This window comes from Bubalus bubalis, chromosome 10 (genome assembly GCF_019923935.1).
Source record: "Bubalus bubalis isolate 160015118507 breed Murrah chromosome 10, NDDB_SH_1, whole genome shotgun sequence".
Lineage (NCBI taxonomy): Eukaryota > Metazoa > Chordata > Mammalia > Artiodactyla > Bovidae > Bubalus > Bubalus bubalis.
The window spans coordinates 12,372,918-12,389,379 of NC_059166.1; the positions used below are offsets into that span (position 1 = coordinate 12,372,918).

Here is a 16,462-nt window from a genome sequence, read left to right on the forward strand (position 1 = left end):
ACAAAATGAGGACAAAATAGATAGCAAAATTAACTTTCAAGTTTTTCAAAAGCAAACTGGAGGTGCCTACAAAATCTACAGTCAATGTTAAGATAATTCAAGATGCAATACTAACATGGTATGTGGTTGCTTTAAAGCCACAGCACATCTAAATTTCATAATACAATCTTTTTCTAAGTGTTTTGAAGGCATCAAATGCGCAAAAAAAATAAAATTAATGAAGATAGTTATCATGAAAATGAAAGATTTTACAGTGTAAATATTTATGAAATCCAAGTAGTACTTTACATTTCCTAACAATTAAGCCCTAACAATTTAACCAAATGAGCAGTTAGTTACTTTAAGAATGAGCAAATATTAAGGGACATAAAAATTAAGATTTAGAGCAAATTCTTTAAAAAAGCTTTCCTTTAAAGGATCTTTTTTCTCTGAGTCCCCATATCCAAATTAAATACACTTTGACGTTTAACAATTATTGACAATGTATAAAATTCTAAATTTCGGGAGTTAAATTTTTTTTTTTCCTCTTTTTGGTTGCAGTGCTCAGCTTGCTGGACCTTAGTTCTCTGACCAGGAATTGAACCCAGACCCTCGGCAGTGACAGCATGGAGTCCTAGCCATTGGGCCACCAGGGAATTCCCCCAAATCCTAAGTTTTGAAATTAAATAGAATACTTTATACCAAGTAACAGGTAATATTTTATATAAATGACAACATGTGTATTAAAAATCATGCTACCAATGGAAATAAAACTACAAGATGAGTTTCAGATAAGGTATTATTAAAATAAAAAATTTTAGTAGAAAAAAATCATTTATTAATAGGAACTATGCTTGTAAAATCCTGTCTTATAAATACTAACCACTAGACACATCTGTTTACAACATTTTTGAAGGGTTATGTTGGAAGTTAAGAAAATACAAGTAATCTGCCCAGAACTCAATGTAATTAAGAAGTGTTAAATTCTGCCTCTCACTCCACTCACAATATTTTCTTTTTGTGGACTCAAGTGAAACTGTTTTAGCTGAAAGGTTCCTAATCAGTTTAACTCAGAATAATTGAATCTGAGTTTCTGAAGAGACCCTGAGAGTCATCCATCTATCAAGCCTGGTCCTGGTCCCGCTTCCAATGTGAGAACCGTCTCCAGGATCCTGATAGATGGACCCCTCCCTTCTCCCTAAATACACGGAGGGATGGGAAGTTCCCAGCTCTATTAGAAAGCACATTCCACTGGTAAGTCACCAATTGATAGATGAGAACTCCTTCCCCAGACTTCAGATGAGTCATCCTAAAACTTCCACTAATTAAGTTCAGCCTTTCCATCATTATCCGCACACACATTCTACACCCCCCTTCTACTCAGTCACCCTACAAACAACAGCAGTCAGGGTTCACGGTTCTTCCCGGCTCTCCCCCACCTTTTAGACCATCTTCACAATGAAGCCAGAGCCACCTTGTAAAACAGAACAGATGGACAACACCAGATTATGTTTTTCACTAAAAATCAAATGCACATGGAAGAGAGTCCTAAAGGCTTCAGTCTACGTCACCCCACTCAGAGTAAAAGAGGCCACAGGCCCTTTCTGGTGCCACAAAGTCTGGGAAACGTTGGGGCCCCAGGGGCGAAGGCAGGATGGAACCTACTTCCCGAGTCCCCACGCATGTATAGACTGTTCCCAGTCCACCAGGCCAGGAGGCCCAAGAACTGAGCACAAGGAAGGTGAGGGAGAATTTGCTGCCGAAAGAAAGGACCTAAAATGAAGCAAAAGAATGGTATCTGAATGCAGAAGGAAATTTTTTACCGTCCAGAGGAGGGATCAGTCTCATAACAGGGCTGTTTGAAAACGTATGAGTGAAGCAGGACTGGGAGCTACATTCTTAAGAAACAGAAACCATTTGTCAGCAAATGAAATGTGTACAAGTATCCTTCAGCACACACACACAAATGCTCTGTTTATTTTTGTTAAAATAAGAAGCTCTAGGAACTTCCCGGGCCATCCAGTGGTTAAGACTTCGCTTCCAACTCAGAGGGCACGGGTTTGATCTCTGGTTGGGGAACTAAGATCCCACGTGTTGCAAGGTGTGGCCAAAAAAAAAGGAACTCTCCAGAAACATCTTCTATTTTTCCATTACGGATATAGAAGTGGATTGCACTTTTTTTCACTTTTCTCCCAGTTCTACTAGAAATAAAACTACTTAAGTCAATGAAAAATGGCAATTGACACTCAGTGCCTCGAGACTGTGCACAGCAGCGGGGACTGTGGCCATCTGGCCCATGACAACCCATCCCAAAGGGCCAGCTCATCACTGCCATCTGGGAATGCAGAAGCCTGGGGATGTGCCAGCCGAAACTCCTTTTCAAGAAACACTGAAAATGTTGCTTTCACGTAAATTTTTCCACTTTTTACAGGTCAGCAACTAACTTACATAACCTGAAAATACTTGTCAGGGACATATTTTGCAGGCCAACCAAAGCTTATCCACAGCCCAGAACCAGCCAGAAGCCCCCCAGCTTTGCAACCTTGGATGTAAATGATAAACCACAAAGAGGGCAATTTCACATAAGCAACAGCCCCGACTCCCTGACTTGGGAAGGCTAAATCCTAGGTCTCGAGGGGCATCCGTCTGCACGACCAACTTGCCTAGGACACCAGAGACACAGTTAGTGTCAAGTGGTGAGAAATTTGTGCTCTGGAGGAGATTCTGAAGATTCAATTTGCTTCTCACTGTTTTAAAAATGTGAAATGTTCCTTCGCAGAATTATCATGTTTTACACTATGTTCCCTGCAAGCAGGAAGTTTTCTAACATTTCTGGGTTTATTTACAAATACAGCACACACTAAAGGTACAGATTTTAATAGCAGCTGGTAACCTTTGTATTGACCAGCCTTTGTGTCATCTACATTAGAATATTCAGAAGGAATATCCACTTAGCCTCGGAGGGGTGTTTCACTTATGTTTCCACGACGTTCAAAAGCCAGGACTGAAAGACACCTGTTTGAAAAGCCTAAAGTTTAGATTTTGGGGGAGTGACATGGCCTGAGTTTTTGAATCCTGCCTTTGACCTTTCCTGAGTCAGTTTCTTCTGTAAGATGGGAATAAGAAAAACATTTTTCTCATGGAGTGATGGTGATTAAGTATGTTCATACACATCCTGACCCACAGATCGAACCCGTGTCTCCTGCTTTGGCAGGCGGATTCTTTACCACTGAGCCACCTGGGAAGCCCCCTTCAATTTAAAAAACGTTTCAGTAAATATAAAAGTAAATAAAAAGTAATAGTTTAGCAGGTGGCTGGGTGGCCACCACATATTGGGTGCTCGGGGACTGTCTCTGGAGGCAGCACCCTAAGTTGAGACCGACAAGGCACAAAGGGACCCAGGAGAGATGAGACAGACTTCAGCCTGGGGAGCTTTGCCTGTGTGTGTGTTTTACCAAAACAAGCATGAACTGCAGACACTGCACACCTTTCCAAGGAACTACCTGCAATCATTCCAAACAGGGCTTTGGGAACTGCTCAGATTTCCCACTGTAACATTTACCCTGCAACAACCAATACACCAACTAGTAAGATGCACCAGTCAGAACAAAAACAGCCTCAACACCGGGGGTGAGACCTGACCTCTCCTCGGTGGCTTCCCAGTGCCCAAGTCCCCTGAGCTGTCCCGATCTTACAACTGCCACGAGAAATGATACTTTCTAGTCTGCTCTCAGGGCTTCCCAGGTGGTCCTAGTGGTAAAGAACCCGCCTGCCAGTGTAGGAGAGGTAAGAGACATGGATTTGATCCCTCAGTTGGAAAATCATGGCAACCCACTCAGTATTCTTGCCTGGAGAATCCCATGGACAGAGGAGTCTGGCGGGCTACAGCCTATCGTATTGCAAAGAGTCGGACATGACTGAGGCTACTTAGCATGCACAATCTGTTCTTCAGCAGGAGGTCCTAGTTGGTTTGGAGTTCAAACTTCCCTGACTTCAGCTTCTCTACCTAAACTCTCAGCAAAGATGGACATATACTTTTCCACAGAGACAGGATCAGCCAGCACATCAAATTAAGGGGCATTTGTAAAAAGCCACTCAGATTTGGTGCCTGCTGCCTGCAGAAACCTTGGCCACCAGCCACTAAAGGAATCCACACCAGCTTTCCCTGCTCAGGTCTGCACACAAAGAGCAGTTAATAGAGCAACATGGGAAACAGGCACATAAACACCACCAGACCTTATCGCTCTCGAGATGTACAAGGGCCTTGAACTTACCCCAGAGGAAGTGTAAACCACACTTCACATAATCATTCATTCATCTGGAATGAGCTGGCTGAAGAGCTGTCTTTGTAATTCAGGCACAGAACCCTGGCAAGATAAACAAAGCAAAACAAAAAAAAAAAAGGTGGTGAGAAACAAGTTTTCAAAAATCAGAGTTTTGTAACTAAAGCTCAATTTCTCAGCATTCTGTCCTATCTTGGACTTAATACAAAAAGGGAGCATCTGAGAAAAACACAAGTATTTGTGTGTGTGCTCTGTTGCTTCAGTTGTATCCAACTCTTGGTGACCCTATGACCTGTAGCCCGCCAGGCTTCTCTGTCCATGAGATTCTCCAAGCAATACTGGAGTGGGTTGCTATTCCCTCCTCCAGGGAATCTTCCCAACCCAGGGATCGAACCCATGTCTCCTGCATTTCAGGCAGATTCTTGATTCTTTACCACTGAGCCACCAGGGAAGCCCCAGCTATTAAGTGGTTAACTATAAAGGAAATGTAAGGGTCTTCCCACATTCTAATTGGAGAAGCAGCTATACTGCTTCATCCTATAACTATAAAGCCAAACCATTTTATAGACAGATATATGGAGGGAGGGGAAAAGTGGGGAAGGAAGGAGGGAGGAAGAGAAGTGAGGGGAGATGGTTGGATGGATGGTTAAACAGACAGGACAGGCCGCTACTCCACATGCTGAGGCTAGAGCAGTAAAGAAGAGCCAAAGTCTCTGCTCTCACTGAGCTTTACTCAGATGGGAGGAATCAGTCAAACAAACAGGTAAATAAACAAGGAAAAATATCCTAGGGTAACAGAGACATAAAACAGGATGATGAGCTTGTGAGGGACAAGTGTCTAATGTAAACTGGAAGACCAAGAAACGGCCTTTCAAGACGGCAACTAAGTTGAGACCTGAATGCTGTTCCAAAGTTAGTGAAATGATCCCCCAGACAGAGGGACTAGCCAAGACCCCAAGAAGAAGCAGGTGTCGAGAGGAATTATCCTGGACTGTGGGCAGAAGCTGCGTGCAAGGGCATGGAGTCAAAGGATCAGAGTTTTGTTACTTATTCAGCAGGTGGCTTCCGGCTCTTCTCCTATCATGGAAATAGTATTTTCTTCCTATGGTTGAAATGCTGCACAGTGACATTAGAAGTCATGGCCCTGTTGGTCAACAGACCAAAAAGTACCTCTCTTTTCTTTCACCATTTAAAATGTTACACAGATGGCTTTCAGAGAATGAGACTTTTTTTTTTAATGACCTATAGTTGATTTACAACACTGTGTGAGTTTCAGGTGGAGACTTGTCTTTTTACAAAACATCATTTCACCCCTGCTATATACACAAGACACTATCTTATAGTAATAACCGTATACCACGGCTCACAGTTCACAATCCTTGATAAAGAATGCAGACTTTGGTGCCAAAGGGTCAGAGTTCAACCCCTAACTTCCCCATGACCACCTGAGTGACATTATTAAAGTTGTCTGAGCCTCTGTTTTCTTCAACCATAAAATGGAAATGATATCTACTTTGCAGGGTTATTCTACATACACACAGAGAAAATGCTTAATAAAGTGGTTGAAAAATGTGTAATACTCAAAGTGGTGATACTTGCGTTGTAACCAGTACCTATTGAGAAAGATGTGGTTATCAACGATTTATGCTGCAGAAATACGCCTGTATAACCAGGCACAGTGGAGATAACGATTTCCTTTTAGAGATCATAGAATAGCCTATGGTGGACCTTTAAAAACCAGCCCAACTCCCTTCTCTAAAGAGGAGAATTTAAAGCTTGAAGAAGTAGACTGATTCGCTCAAGGTGACGTCACTGGTTCAGAGAAAAATCTTAGAAACCTAAATAATAGACTTGGTCTCGAGTCCCTACCTTATAAGATAAATCCTAAAGAGACATAAACTTCTAATTCTCTTTGTAATTAATCCAGTATGGACAAGAAAATATTTTTAGATAGAACGGAAAATTAAACAAGTTTTGATAGACTCCATCTAAATACATTATACTGACAATTTTTAAAGGCCAAGAATTCTTATACCTTACTGATGGCCTGATAGTCATGGTTATTTCCTAACCAGGAAACTATAAAATATAACACCTGCCACACCTTAATTTTTTTCGATAACAACAGATATTGAGTCTCAAGCACCTTCTATGTGACAGAAGTCTCCAAACATTCTGAATACCTGGCCATTTCATGAGTGTGATAGCCTTTTATTGCCTACACCTTTGTATACACTGTGTCCTGCTGGGAATGTCTCCCTGGAGAACTCGGAATTACCCCTCAAGATCGAGTTTAAGTGTCTCCTCTTCCACGGAGCCTTCCCTGATCTACCTTTCTCCCGCCAAGACCACCCCCTACCTCACCTCACTGCGCTAGTATAGACAACCACATTGCAATCATCTCTTTTTTCGTTTGTCTGTCCTCTGGAGTAGATGCTGACTGCTTTGAAAGTAAAGGGCTTGTCTTTGTTTTCCTGCCCTAAAGCACAGTGCCTTACACATGGGTGCTTAATAACACCCAACGAATGGTTCAATGCAAGAATTGACACATTATACTAAGACAACATGATTTAATTTCAGACTAGTGTTATTTTCTAGTCCATAGCCATGACTTAGATTACAAATAAAAAGTTTACAGCTTGACTTCTGTAATAGTTAACAGTATGGGTCAGCTCAACTAGGCTATGGTACCCAGATGTCTGTTCAAATATCAGTCTAGACGTTGCTGTAAAGGTCATTTTTTAGGTGGAATCAACACGGAAATCAACAGACTTTGAGTAAAACAGATTATCCTCCATAAGGTGGGAGGGCCTCAGCCAATCAGTTGAATGTGTTAAAGCAAAGACAGGGGTTTCCTGAAGAAGGAATTTTGCCTCCAAACTGCAACATGGAAACCCAGCCTGGGTTTCCGGGCTCCTGTCATGCTGAACTTTGGACCCATGGCTGCAACATCAATTTTTACCTAAAATTCCAGACAGTTGGCCTGCCCTGTGGATTTCAGACTTGCCAACTCTCCCAATGGGGTGAAACAATTCCTTAAAATTGACATAAAGGTGTGTGTGTGTGTGTGTGTGTGTATATATATGTGTGTGTGTGTGTATATATATATATATATACTTATGGATGTGAGAGTTGGACTATAAAGAAAGCTGAGCACAGAAGAATTGATGCTTTTGAACTGCGGTGTTGGAGAAGAGCCTTGAGAGTCCCTTGGACTGCAAGGAGATCCAACCAGTCCATCCTAAAGGAGATAAGTCCTGGGCGTTCATTGGAAGGACTGATGCTGAAGCTGAAACTCCAATACTTTGGCGACCTGATGCGAAGAACTGACCCATTGGAAAAGACCCTGATGCTGGGCAAGATTGAGGGCAGGAGGAGAAGGGGATGAAAGAGGATGAGATGGTTGGATGGCATCACCAACTCTATGGACATGAGTTTGAGCAAGCTCCAGGAGTTGGTGATGGACAGGAAGCCTGGCATGCTATGGGGTTTCAAAGAGTCGGACATGACTGAGCGAATGAACTGAACTGATACATATATGTATATATCTATGAGAGAGAGAGAGAGAGAGAGATGGGGTGTTTCATCAGAGCAGCAGCAGGCTCGAAAATCACACTGTGAATTCCAGCATCCACTGGTGGTGTCAGCATGAGCATAGTTAACGTTGTCACCGTAGTAAGAGCATTCATCACTTACAGAAGGACACGCTGAACCAAATCCTACAGGCCTGCACCAGTCACACTAAGACAACCAGAGAGATTCAAGTGCTCCAAATAAAGCAGCCCTTCTCCCCAAGTCAAAATCCTGAGCCCAGGGTCTGTGATCTGGTAACATCCGGACCGACTGAGGAACAGAAGTACAGAACTTCAAATCTCTTGATCAGATTTTTCACTCCTGAAGAGACACCGATTCAATCCCTGTGTCAGGAAGATCCCCCAGAGCAGGAAATGGCAACCTGCTTCAGTATTCTTGCCTGAAAAATCCCTGGTGGGCTATAGTCCATGGGGTCGCAAAGAATCGGACACGACTGAGCAACTAAACATACACACAGCAAATGAAGCCTGTTGGTTCTGTTTCTCTGAATATCCTGATTAATATAATTGCTAATCATTTTGGATTGAAATGATTTAAGGCAGGATTATAGGATGCTTAAGTTCAGAGTACATCAGTTTAAACTCTGTTCACTTTGCAGATGGAAGAAAGAGAGGCCTAGAAAGGATAAATCAGACCTGTCACTCAGAGCACGGGAAGGAACTTGGACGAAAGCTCAGACCACCAAACAACTGCCTCAGTTCTGGTCCCAGAACGGACGACACTGGTTTTGTCACAGTGACAAACCAGCGGTCACCAAAGCACTCTTCCTTCGATCCCAGGGTCCCTGCCTGACCTTTTTCCCTTTCTGTACGAATTCCAGGGCCACACGAACAGTTCACTTTGATTTAGCTGGGTGGACCTCAACCACCTTCGATAAGTGGATAAGCTCTCAACAGCGTAGACTGGATTCAGCTGCCCGTGAGTGTCATGTTTTTAGATGAGTCAACAATGGGACAGGTATCACAATCTACTGCAACTCCAGAAAGGTCTGAGAGGTGCTGTGTGTAGTCTGTGCGATTCTAGGCACTGCTGGGTAGATCACACCTACCATAAAACTCTAGTGATTCTGTATTATTAGTTACACACAGTATGCTTATTACCGATGACCACACGTGGGCAGCCTGTGTGGACAGAACTGTCCATCAGCAGATCCACTCACGCTCTTTCAGCACAAAATCCTGCTATCCTCGAGTCCCTGAGCTGCATGCTTGCCACCATGACATCATTTTAATTTAAATGAATATGGCTTACACTTTTCTCTCTTGAGTTTTATGATGAAAAGCTGGCCCCATGCCTTCCCTAGAAGCCAAATGTAGTTGAACCTTCAGCTGTATCAGTTAAAAAAAAAAGGGAGGGGCCCACATCTAAAGAATGGCTACAGCATTCATCAATCCAGAAGCCTGTGGTCAAGCCCTGGCCTAAGTGCACAGTGCCCAGTGTTTATAAAACTTTCACTGCTGGGCCAACCAGGTCAAGGAGAAAGTGCTGGGGGAGAGATAAATGACTACTTCACCATGCCCTGGGAATAGGCTGCCTGCTGCCCAGCTCGGTAAGAAGAGTGCATTTCCTGCTGAGAAATTTCCTTTATATATTTATATTTATATTTGGAGAAAGAAATGGCAACCCACTCCAGGATTCTTGCCTGGAGAATCCCATGGACAGAGGAGCCTGGTGGGCTGCCATCTATGGGGTCGCACAGTCAGACACAACTGAAGCAACTTAGCATGCATACATGCACACTTATATTTATTATATATATATAATTTTATTTATTCATTTATGTTTGGCTGTGTTGGGTCTTTGTTGCTGCACGAGCTCTTTCTCTAGTTGCAGCGATCGGGGACTACTCTCTTGTTGCGGTGTGTGGGCTTCTTGTGTGGCAGCTTCTCTTGTTGTGGAGTGTGGGCTCAACGCTTGTGGTGCATGGGCTCCGCAGCACGTGGGATCTTCCCAGGCTACTGATCAAACCTATGGCCCCTGCATTGGTAGGTGGATTCTTAATCACTAGACCCCTAGAGAAGTCCCCCACTGAAAAACTCTCCAAAACTCATGACTTCTTCAAATTAAATCCGCTCTGTAACCACCATCTCTCTGACTACAAGCACGTCTGCAAGTTTCCGGGTTTCCTTTAGCCTTGCTATCTATCAGCGAGGCAGCCTATCGAATCAGTCTCCGCCTGGTGTTTGTGCTAAAACAATACAGCACATGGGAGGTTTTCCAAGAGGCAGAAAGGGTCCTGGAGTGAAGGGAACTCCTGTCTCCGTGAACTCCTCATGTGACCCTGGCCAAGCCCACCAGCATCTCCGTCCACAGGGGAATTATTTCTGACCTGTGTCTCTTGGGCCCACAGAGACTTCAGAGCCATAATGAACAGACCCCTGTGTGACTCCCACTGCAAGGTGGGAGGAGGGGTGTGCTGGAGGCCTTCCCTAAGTGACACTTGTCACCAGTTTCTCACACTGACACGAACACACTGTTCCCACACAGGGAACCCATGCAATCGAATGCCGCCCTTAACAAAAGCAGCAGGTACCACCGCCCAGGGGCTATAGCTTGTTAGAGAATCCATCCTCCTGACAAAGGGATGGCTGATTACAATGAACATAGGAAGTTTCAGTCAGTCTTCCTCAAATGGCAGACTTCTGTACCCACGGAGCACAGCGTTTATGCTTACCATGCACCAAGTCCCCGCAAGTCCCTTGTTATTTATAAAACAGCTCATGTGAAACACCAAAAACAAACAAAACCAAAAAGCAGCTAGAAGAAGGACAAGGCATATCCCTCTGGGGTCACTGTATTCCCCAGGGTGGTGACCCTGTCAGCCAATCTGGTCCCTGGTTAGAATAAGTGTTCCCCGGGATTCCCACGAAGTTCATGTTTCCAGGGACAAAACCCAAGGATGCAAAAGTTGGCACATTATACCTTGAATGCCTATGTGCAGGACCTTTATTAAGTTAATTCAATTCAGGAAGTATCTGATGAACAGCACTTGTGTTCGAGGTACCACGCTAAATGTCGGGAGTACGATGGTGATCAAAAGCCTACAGACAGTCTCACCAGCCTGTGAACAAACAGGCCATCAGCCACGACTCAGTGTGGAGACGATTATGGTCCAGAGGGGCAGATGCTACGGAAGCCCACAGGGGTGGCTCATGAGAAGATGCTACCAAGCATCCCAGCCCACTTGTTGCTAAGGCAACAGAAACTGATTTAGCATCATTGTCTTAGAGCCATCACTGGATTTTGGCTTCTAGATGAAGAGATGACCTTCATCCAGTTGCCTGACGGTCACATGGAGAGTGACTTTCTTCAAGAGATAACTGCAAGGTAACAGGCCCTGAAAGTGAAAAAGTCACTTAGTCATGTCCAGCTGTTTGTGACCCCATGGAAAGGCCATGGAATTCTCCAGGCCAGAATACTGGAGTGGATAGTCTTTCCCTTCTCTAGGGGATCTTCCCAACCCAGGGATCGAACCCAGGTCTCCCGCATTGCAGGCGGATTCTTTACCAACTGAGCTATCAGGGAAGCTCTAATCACCCCCAAAACCACGGCATCTGTGCATCACAAATTACATTCAGCATCAGGGTGAGCCCGCACCCCCTTTATGACACAACCCTAGGTGTCCGTGGAAAATTAAGACAGTCAGGCAACCACCTTGTACAAAAGGAACTTAACACAGTGTGGAGCGGAGGCCATCTGGATGATCGTGGCTGGACCGACTGTAGCTGACAAAGAACTCATTCACCTTCAGTAACAGTTAAGTCCCAATAGCCGCAAAGTGTGATTCAGGGTGCTGTGAATGAACCAAAGATGAATCAGACCCAGCACCACCCATCCAAGGGCCTAGAGTTAGTAGGGGAGAAAGGACAGCAAAGCCCTCATACATCATATAAAGGGGCAGGATAACCTGCCCATCTGGGATGGGAGCAAGACGACACTGTGAAGAATGCCAGAAACTTCCTTTGGTTCAAAAAGTAAAGGAAAAATCACCAGAGAAAACCAAAATCCATTAAATCTATCCAAAACAGGCATCCTCAGCAGCAACGCCACTCAGATCAGCAAGCCAAACTAAAGGAAGAAAGAGCTGGAATCCAGCTTAAAAGGAGAAGCAAACAAGCACACCTAAAACAAAACCAAAAAAAAAGGAAAAAAACCAAAAACATTAACCTCTACAAGAGAAACTACAGACCTTTTAAAAAATGTTTGGAGGTTGCAGAGCATCTGTTTGCAAAGATAACAGCGGACCCTGCATCCCCAGATGAGAGCAGGTGGGGATCAAGGAAGACCATCCAGGGGTGACACCCCCCAGAGCATCACCAGATACCACTGGGGAGCAGCTCGGACGAGAAGGACATGACGCCAGGCTGCATAGAGCAAGACAGACTTGCCTAGGGACCTGGACTTGAAGGACTGTCTGACTTGGACGTGGAACCAGGGAGGCCCTGCACTGTCATAAGGACAACAGCACAGATGAAGGACAGAGAGACCAGGAGGCCGGAGACACAAGACACAGAGAAGCATCCAGTGTGATGAAGTACAGCACGGAGTGAAGGTGGACAGAGAGGCAGGTGAGCATGGAGCTCCTCCAAGTCCAGGCTGCCACCTGCCCTTTCGTCATGAGACAGCAGCAGACATCACGCACTAGCCCAGCACCATCCACCACTGTGGAACGAGCAGTTAACTGTAGCACATGATGACGAAAATTCACAGGGAAATCCTAAAGTGTTTGTCAAATACAAGAGCGTTCATTCACAAGAAGGCTGGAGTCAGGAGCAAACCCCTCCGTAATCCCTGACTTGGGGTCATTTATCGACCTCTCCATATGTGATTCCCCTCCATGCAAGATGGAGGTGATGATGCCCACCTCGCGGGACTGTTGCAAAAGCAAAATAAGGAAGTATATCTTTCAATTACCTGACACGGGGCTTAGTCCAAGTCAGTAAATGTTAAATATTAGATGTTAATTCTTCTTGTCCCAGTTTCTAGGATACAGAAAGAAATGTAGACTTGTCCAAGGGAGCAGTGTGAATAAAAAAAAAGCTTTGAATTATTTTTACCAAGAACAAGGCTAGCGAGATGACTCAGTAATACCAAGGCCAGGCCTCAATGTCCGTTACTAACAAATACTGTAAAACATTTAAAAAGAAGTCTCTCTCCAGGAACTGAGTAAGTGGGTAAATTAAAAATCAAAAGGAAAATGTCGATTAAGAAACTGGCACAATTTGACTTGGTGATTATTGTGTTTCAATATCAATGGTAATATTCTGAAACTATTTTCACAATATTTCTAAAATCAAGAGTAAATAATTAGGGCACAGAGGCCTTCTCCAACCCCAGACCAGCAAAGCAGCCTCTGAACAGGCAGGTAATTGTAGGTCTGTGTCTGAGTTTAGCACAAGACTGAGCTCTACAGGGCTTCTCTTCTTTAGAAATAATTACCCATCACCACGAAAGGGGCTCAGCACACATTCGGAGTTTATAGAATAATCACCTTCTGGTCCTTCGGGCCCAATGTACAATAATCTATGGGGATTGTTGAGAAATGAGCATAAATTATGGCAAATTTATTAAATGTGAATTCTGAGTATGCAAGATAACAAGGATTTGGGGAAAGGATATGAATTTCAAATTCCCAGCAGGTGGATGTGACTGAGGGCGTAGCTACACTATTCTCCTAATTTTGCTCTTCTTATGGCCAACCATCCAGCAATCAAGCTCCACCTTCTCTCCCAGGACCAAATCAGAGTCCAATTAGCATCAAATTACAGTTACCAGCTCTAAACTATCTGTACATCCCTAAACAACCATAATCACAGAATTTCCTTAGACTGGAGGTACTGCAGACATTTAATTTTAATTACTTCAGCATGGAATCAGCAACATTATTTCCCACAGGTATTTTATTACCTGTTCATGTGGATGAACAACCAAAATGTCAATTAGAAGAGGGCTATACGTGGGGAGGGTTGGGCAGAGGATGATGACATACACATGTACGGGTTTTCACCATGTGAAACACATTTACAGGGACACAGTCTAGGAATATAATTTGAATCAAAATTTCAGGGCCCATAATGAATGTTCCATTCCCCTTCTGCCTCTTAGACCACCCACAGGAACTCCACTGCCCAGGCCTCAGACCTCAACCCAACTACTATGAATAACTCCTTCCAAGACTTCCCTGGTGGTCCAGTGGCTAAGAATCTGCCTGCCAATGCAAGGGACATGGGTTCAATTCCTGGTCCAGGAAGATCCCACACGCCTCAGGGTGACCAAGCCCTTGTGTCACAACTACTGAGGCCAAGCTTCGAAGCCTGGGCTCCACAAGAAAAGCCACCGCAAAGAGAAGGCTGGGCTCCGCAACTAGAGATAGCCCACATGAAGCAACACAGACTGGGCACAGTCCAGAATAAATTTTTTTAAAACATACCTCCTTCTGGCTGGAACCTAAACTGCTGGCTGCCGCCAAGCCTTGCTCTCCACCTCACTTCTAATGCCTCAGGTGTCCTGCCTCTCCTGGCCCCACTGTTACCTGTATTCTCTCCTTCACCAGCATTTTATGCTAAATTCCTTTATCAAGTCTTGTTCTCACTTCACGTGAAACCCTAGGGACTCCAACTGACATTAGGAAAGGAAAGAAGAGGTAGAGTCATTATAGTCTCAACTCCCAAGGAAACAAAAAGACAAAAACAAAGATGAAAGTTTTCTTCAACAGTTGGTTGCTGGATTTTTTTTTTTTTTTTTTTTTTAGTTCTAATGTAGTGACACAAAAAAGCCAATATTCTATTTAGCTTACATCTCATCTTGTTGCTATAACAGGCCTTGACATCGTTAAAAAATATTTCTAATGCAGTAAGTATGCTCTTGAAAATCTTCTGTATGAATGACCCAGAAGGTTCTTTATCAACTCAGTCTTGCCTTACTACCTTCTACTCCTTCCCTCCCCACAGTAGGAGCTGAGGGCAATCTGGGAGGAGCTGGAATCACATCCCCGACCCTGTGTGCTCTGCTCCATATCCTGCAGGCACCCTGCTGTCCGCATCCAGAGCTGCGGCTGTTCTAGCATCCCTGTCTAGACTGCTGAGATCCAAAGCATCTCTGTCATTTTACCAGATACCCACTCCATCCTCCACTCCCCAAGGCCCTGCTCATGAGATGGACACTGGGGACCCATCTCCAACTCTACTGACAATCCTCTAAGATTTGAACAACATTTTAACCAGCCCTAGGATCAGTCCTCAAGACAGAAAAGTACATCAATCACAGTTTAAGTAGTAACAGTCTTAGTCCCTTCAGTTCAGTCACTCAGTCGTGTTCAACTCTTTGCCACCCCATGGACTGCAGTATGCCAGGCTTCACCATCTCCTTAGTCCCTTCGGAAGCACTCAACATACAAGAAAAGGTGTATCATACCAACAAGAGCCTACTGTGTAGCACAGGGAACTACACTCAGTATCTCATAATAACCTATAATGGAAAAGAATTTTAAAAATAGATACGTGTATATATATATGTATAACTGAATCATTTTGGTGTACATCTGAAACACAACATTGTAAATCGACTATATTTCAATAAAAATGTAAAAATTCTAAAAAGATGTATTGGTAATACTTTGAAAAAAATTAAATAAACATATCAACAGACTCAACTTTTAAGATTTTTTTGTTGTTTAGTCGCTAAGTCGTGTCCAACTCTTTGCAACCCCATAGACTGCAGCACGCCAGGCTTCCCTGAACTTCACCATCTCCCGGAGTTTGCTCAAACTCATGTCTGCTGAGCCAGATATGCTTAAACCTTTTCCAGATGCTATACAGTCATGGTACATTAACTATTTTACAAAAGACTAACTTTAGAAGTAAATTAACTCTGTTATAGAGAGGAGCTCATGACTAAGTCTATCATTAGGCATTGTCTTCCAGTTAGAACCCTTCTATCCACATCAGAGTCGATAATAGTATCAGTTGCTGATGGGGCATGAAGGAATCAACTCTGCATAGGACCTGGTGTCTTGATGGCTTCCTCCATACAGGGTAGCACCTGCAGTGGGTCTTTCAGACACTTAAATTAGTATTTTGGTTCTAGGTGGATCAACTAACAAGTTGCTTTGGGAAAAAACACCCATAAGTCTCTTCTTCTGTCCAAAATCACTTTGTGTTTTCTATCTACTAGCCCCCAAGGACTTGGCAGGGATTACTGGTGTCTGAAAATCTTTCATCTCTGGAGATGAAAGGTGCTGATGAGTATTTGCTGGGAAGCTCTCCCAAGCATGCCCTGCGAGGAGATTCAGAATTCTGCCAAGGGTGTTGACTGCAGGTGGGAAAAGGTTACCTTTGAGGTGGAAATTATGATGGACTTTTAATCATCGGGAGGTAGGGCTGCTCACTACCAGGCAGAGACCTGCGGCCCTTCAGTTCTAATTTTCCCTCAGGTGCCACACTGGGTGTGACCTTGAGCCTCACCCTCTTGCTCTTGGGAATCCAGCTTAAGTACACAGAGTGGCTACAGAAACCGAACTGGAATGGAAACATTTGTATACTATCACAATTACACAATGGGGCTTGGCTATAGTTTAGGCCCTTCTATAAAAGGAGCCAATCGGAAAT

At 43.9% G+C, this 16,462-nt stretch overlaps 2 protein-coding genes across 4 annotated transcripts in view; both read right to left on the reverse strand.

Annotated features, from left to right (window-relative positions):
• TIAM2 (TIAM Rac1 associated GEF 2) overlaps positions 1-16,462 on the reverse strand; it is a 231,630-nt gene that overhangs the window by 137,564 nt on the left and 77,604 nt on the right. The gene's annotated exons all lie outside the window — the stretch shown is intronic.
• Positions 4,254-16,462, reverse strand: part of SCAF8 (SR-related CTD associated factor 8) — a 312,229-nt gene continuing 300,020 nt past the window's right edge. Inside the window, exon 24 of the transcript XR_003112095.3 lies at positions 4,254-4,346. The gene's annotated coding sequence lies outside the window, so the exon portion shown is untranslated. The remainder of the gene's footprint in view (positions 4,347-16,462) is intronic.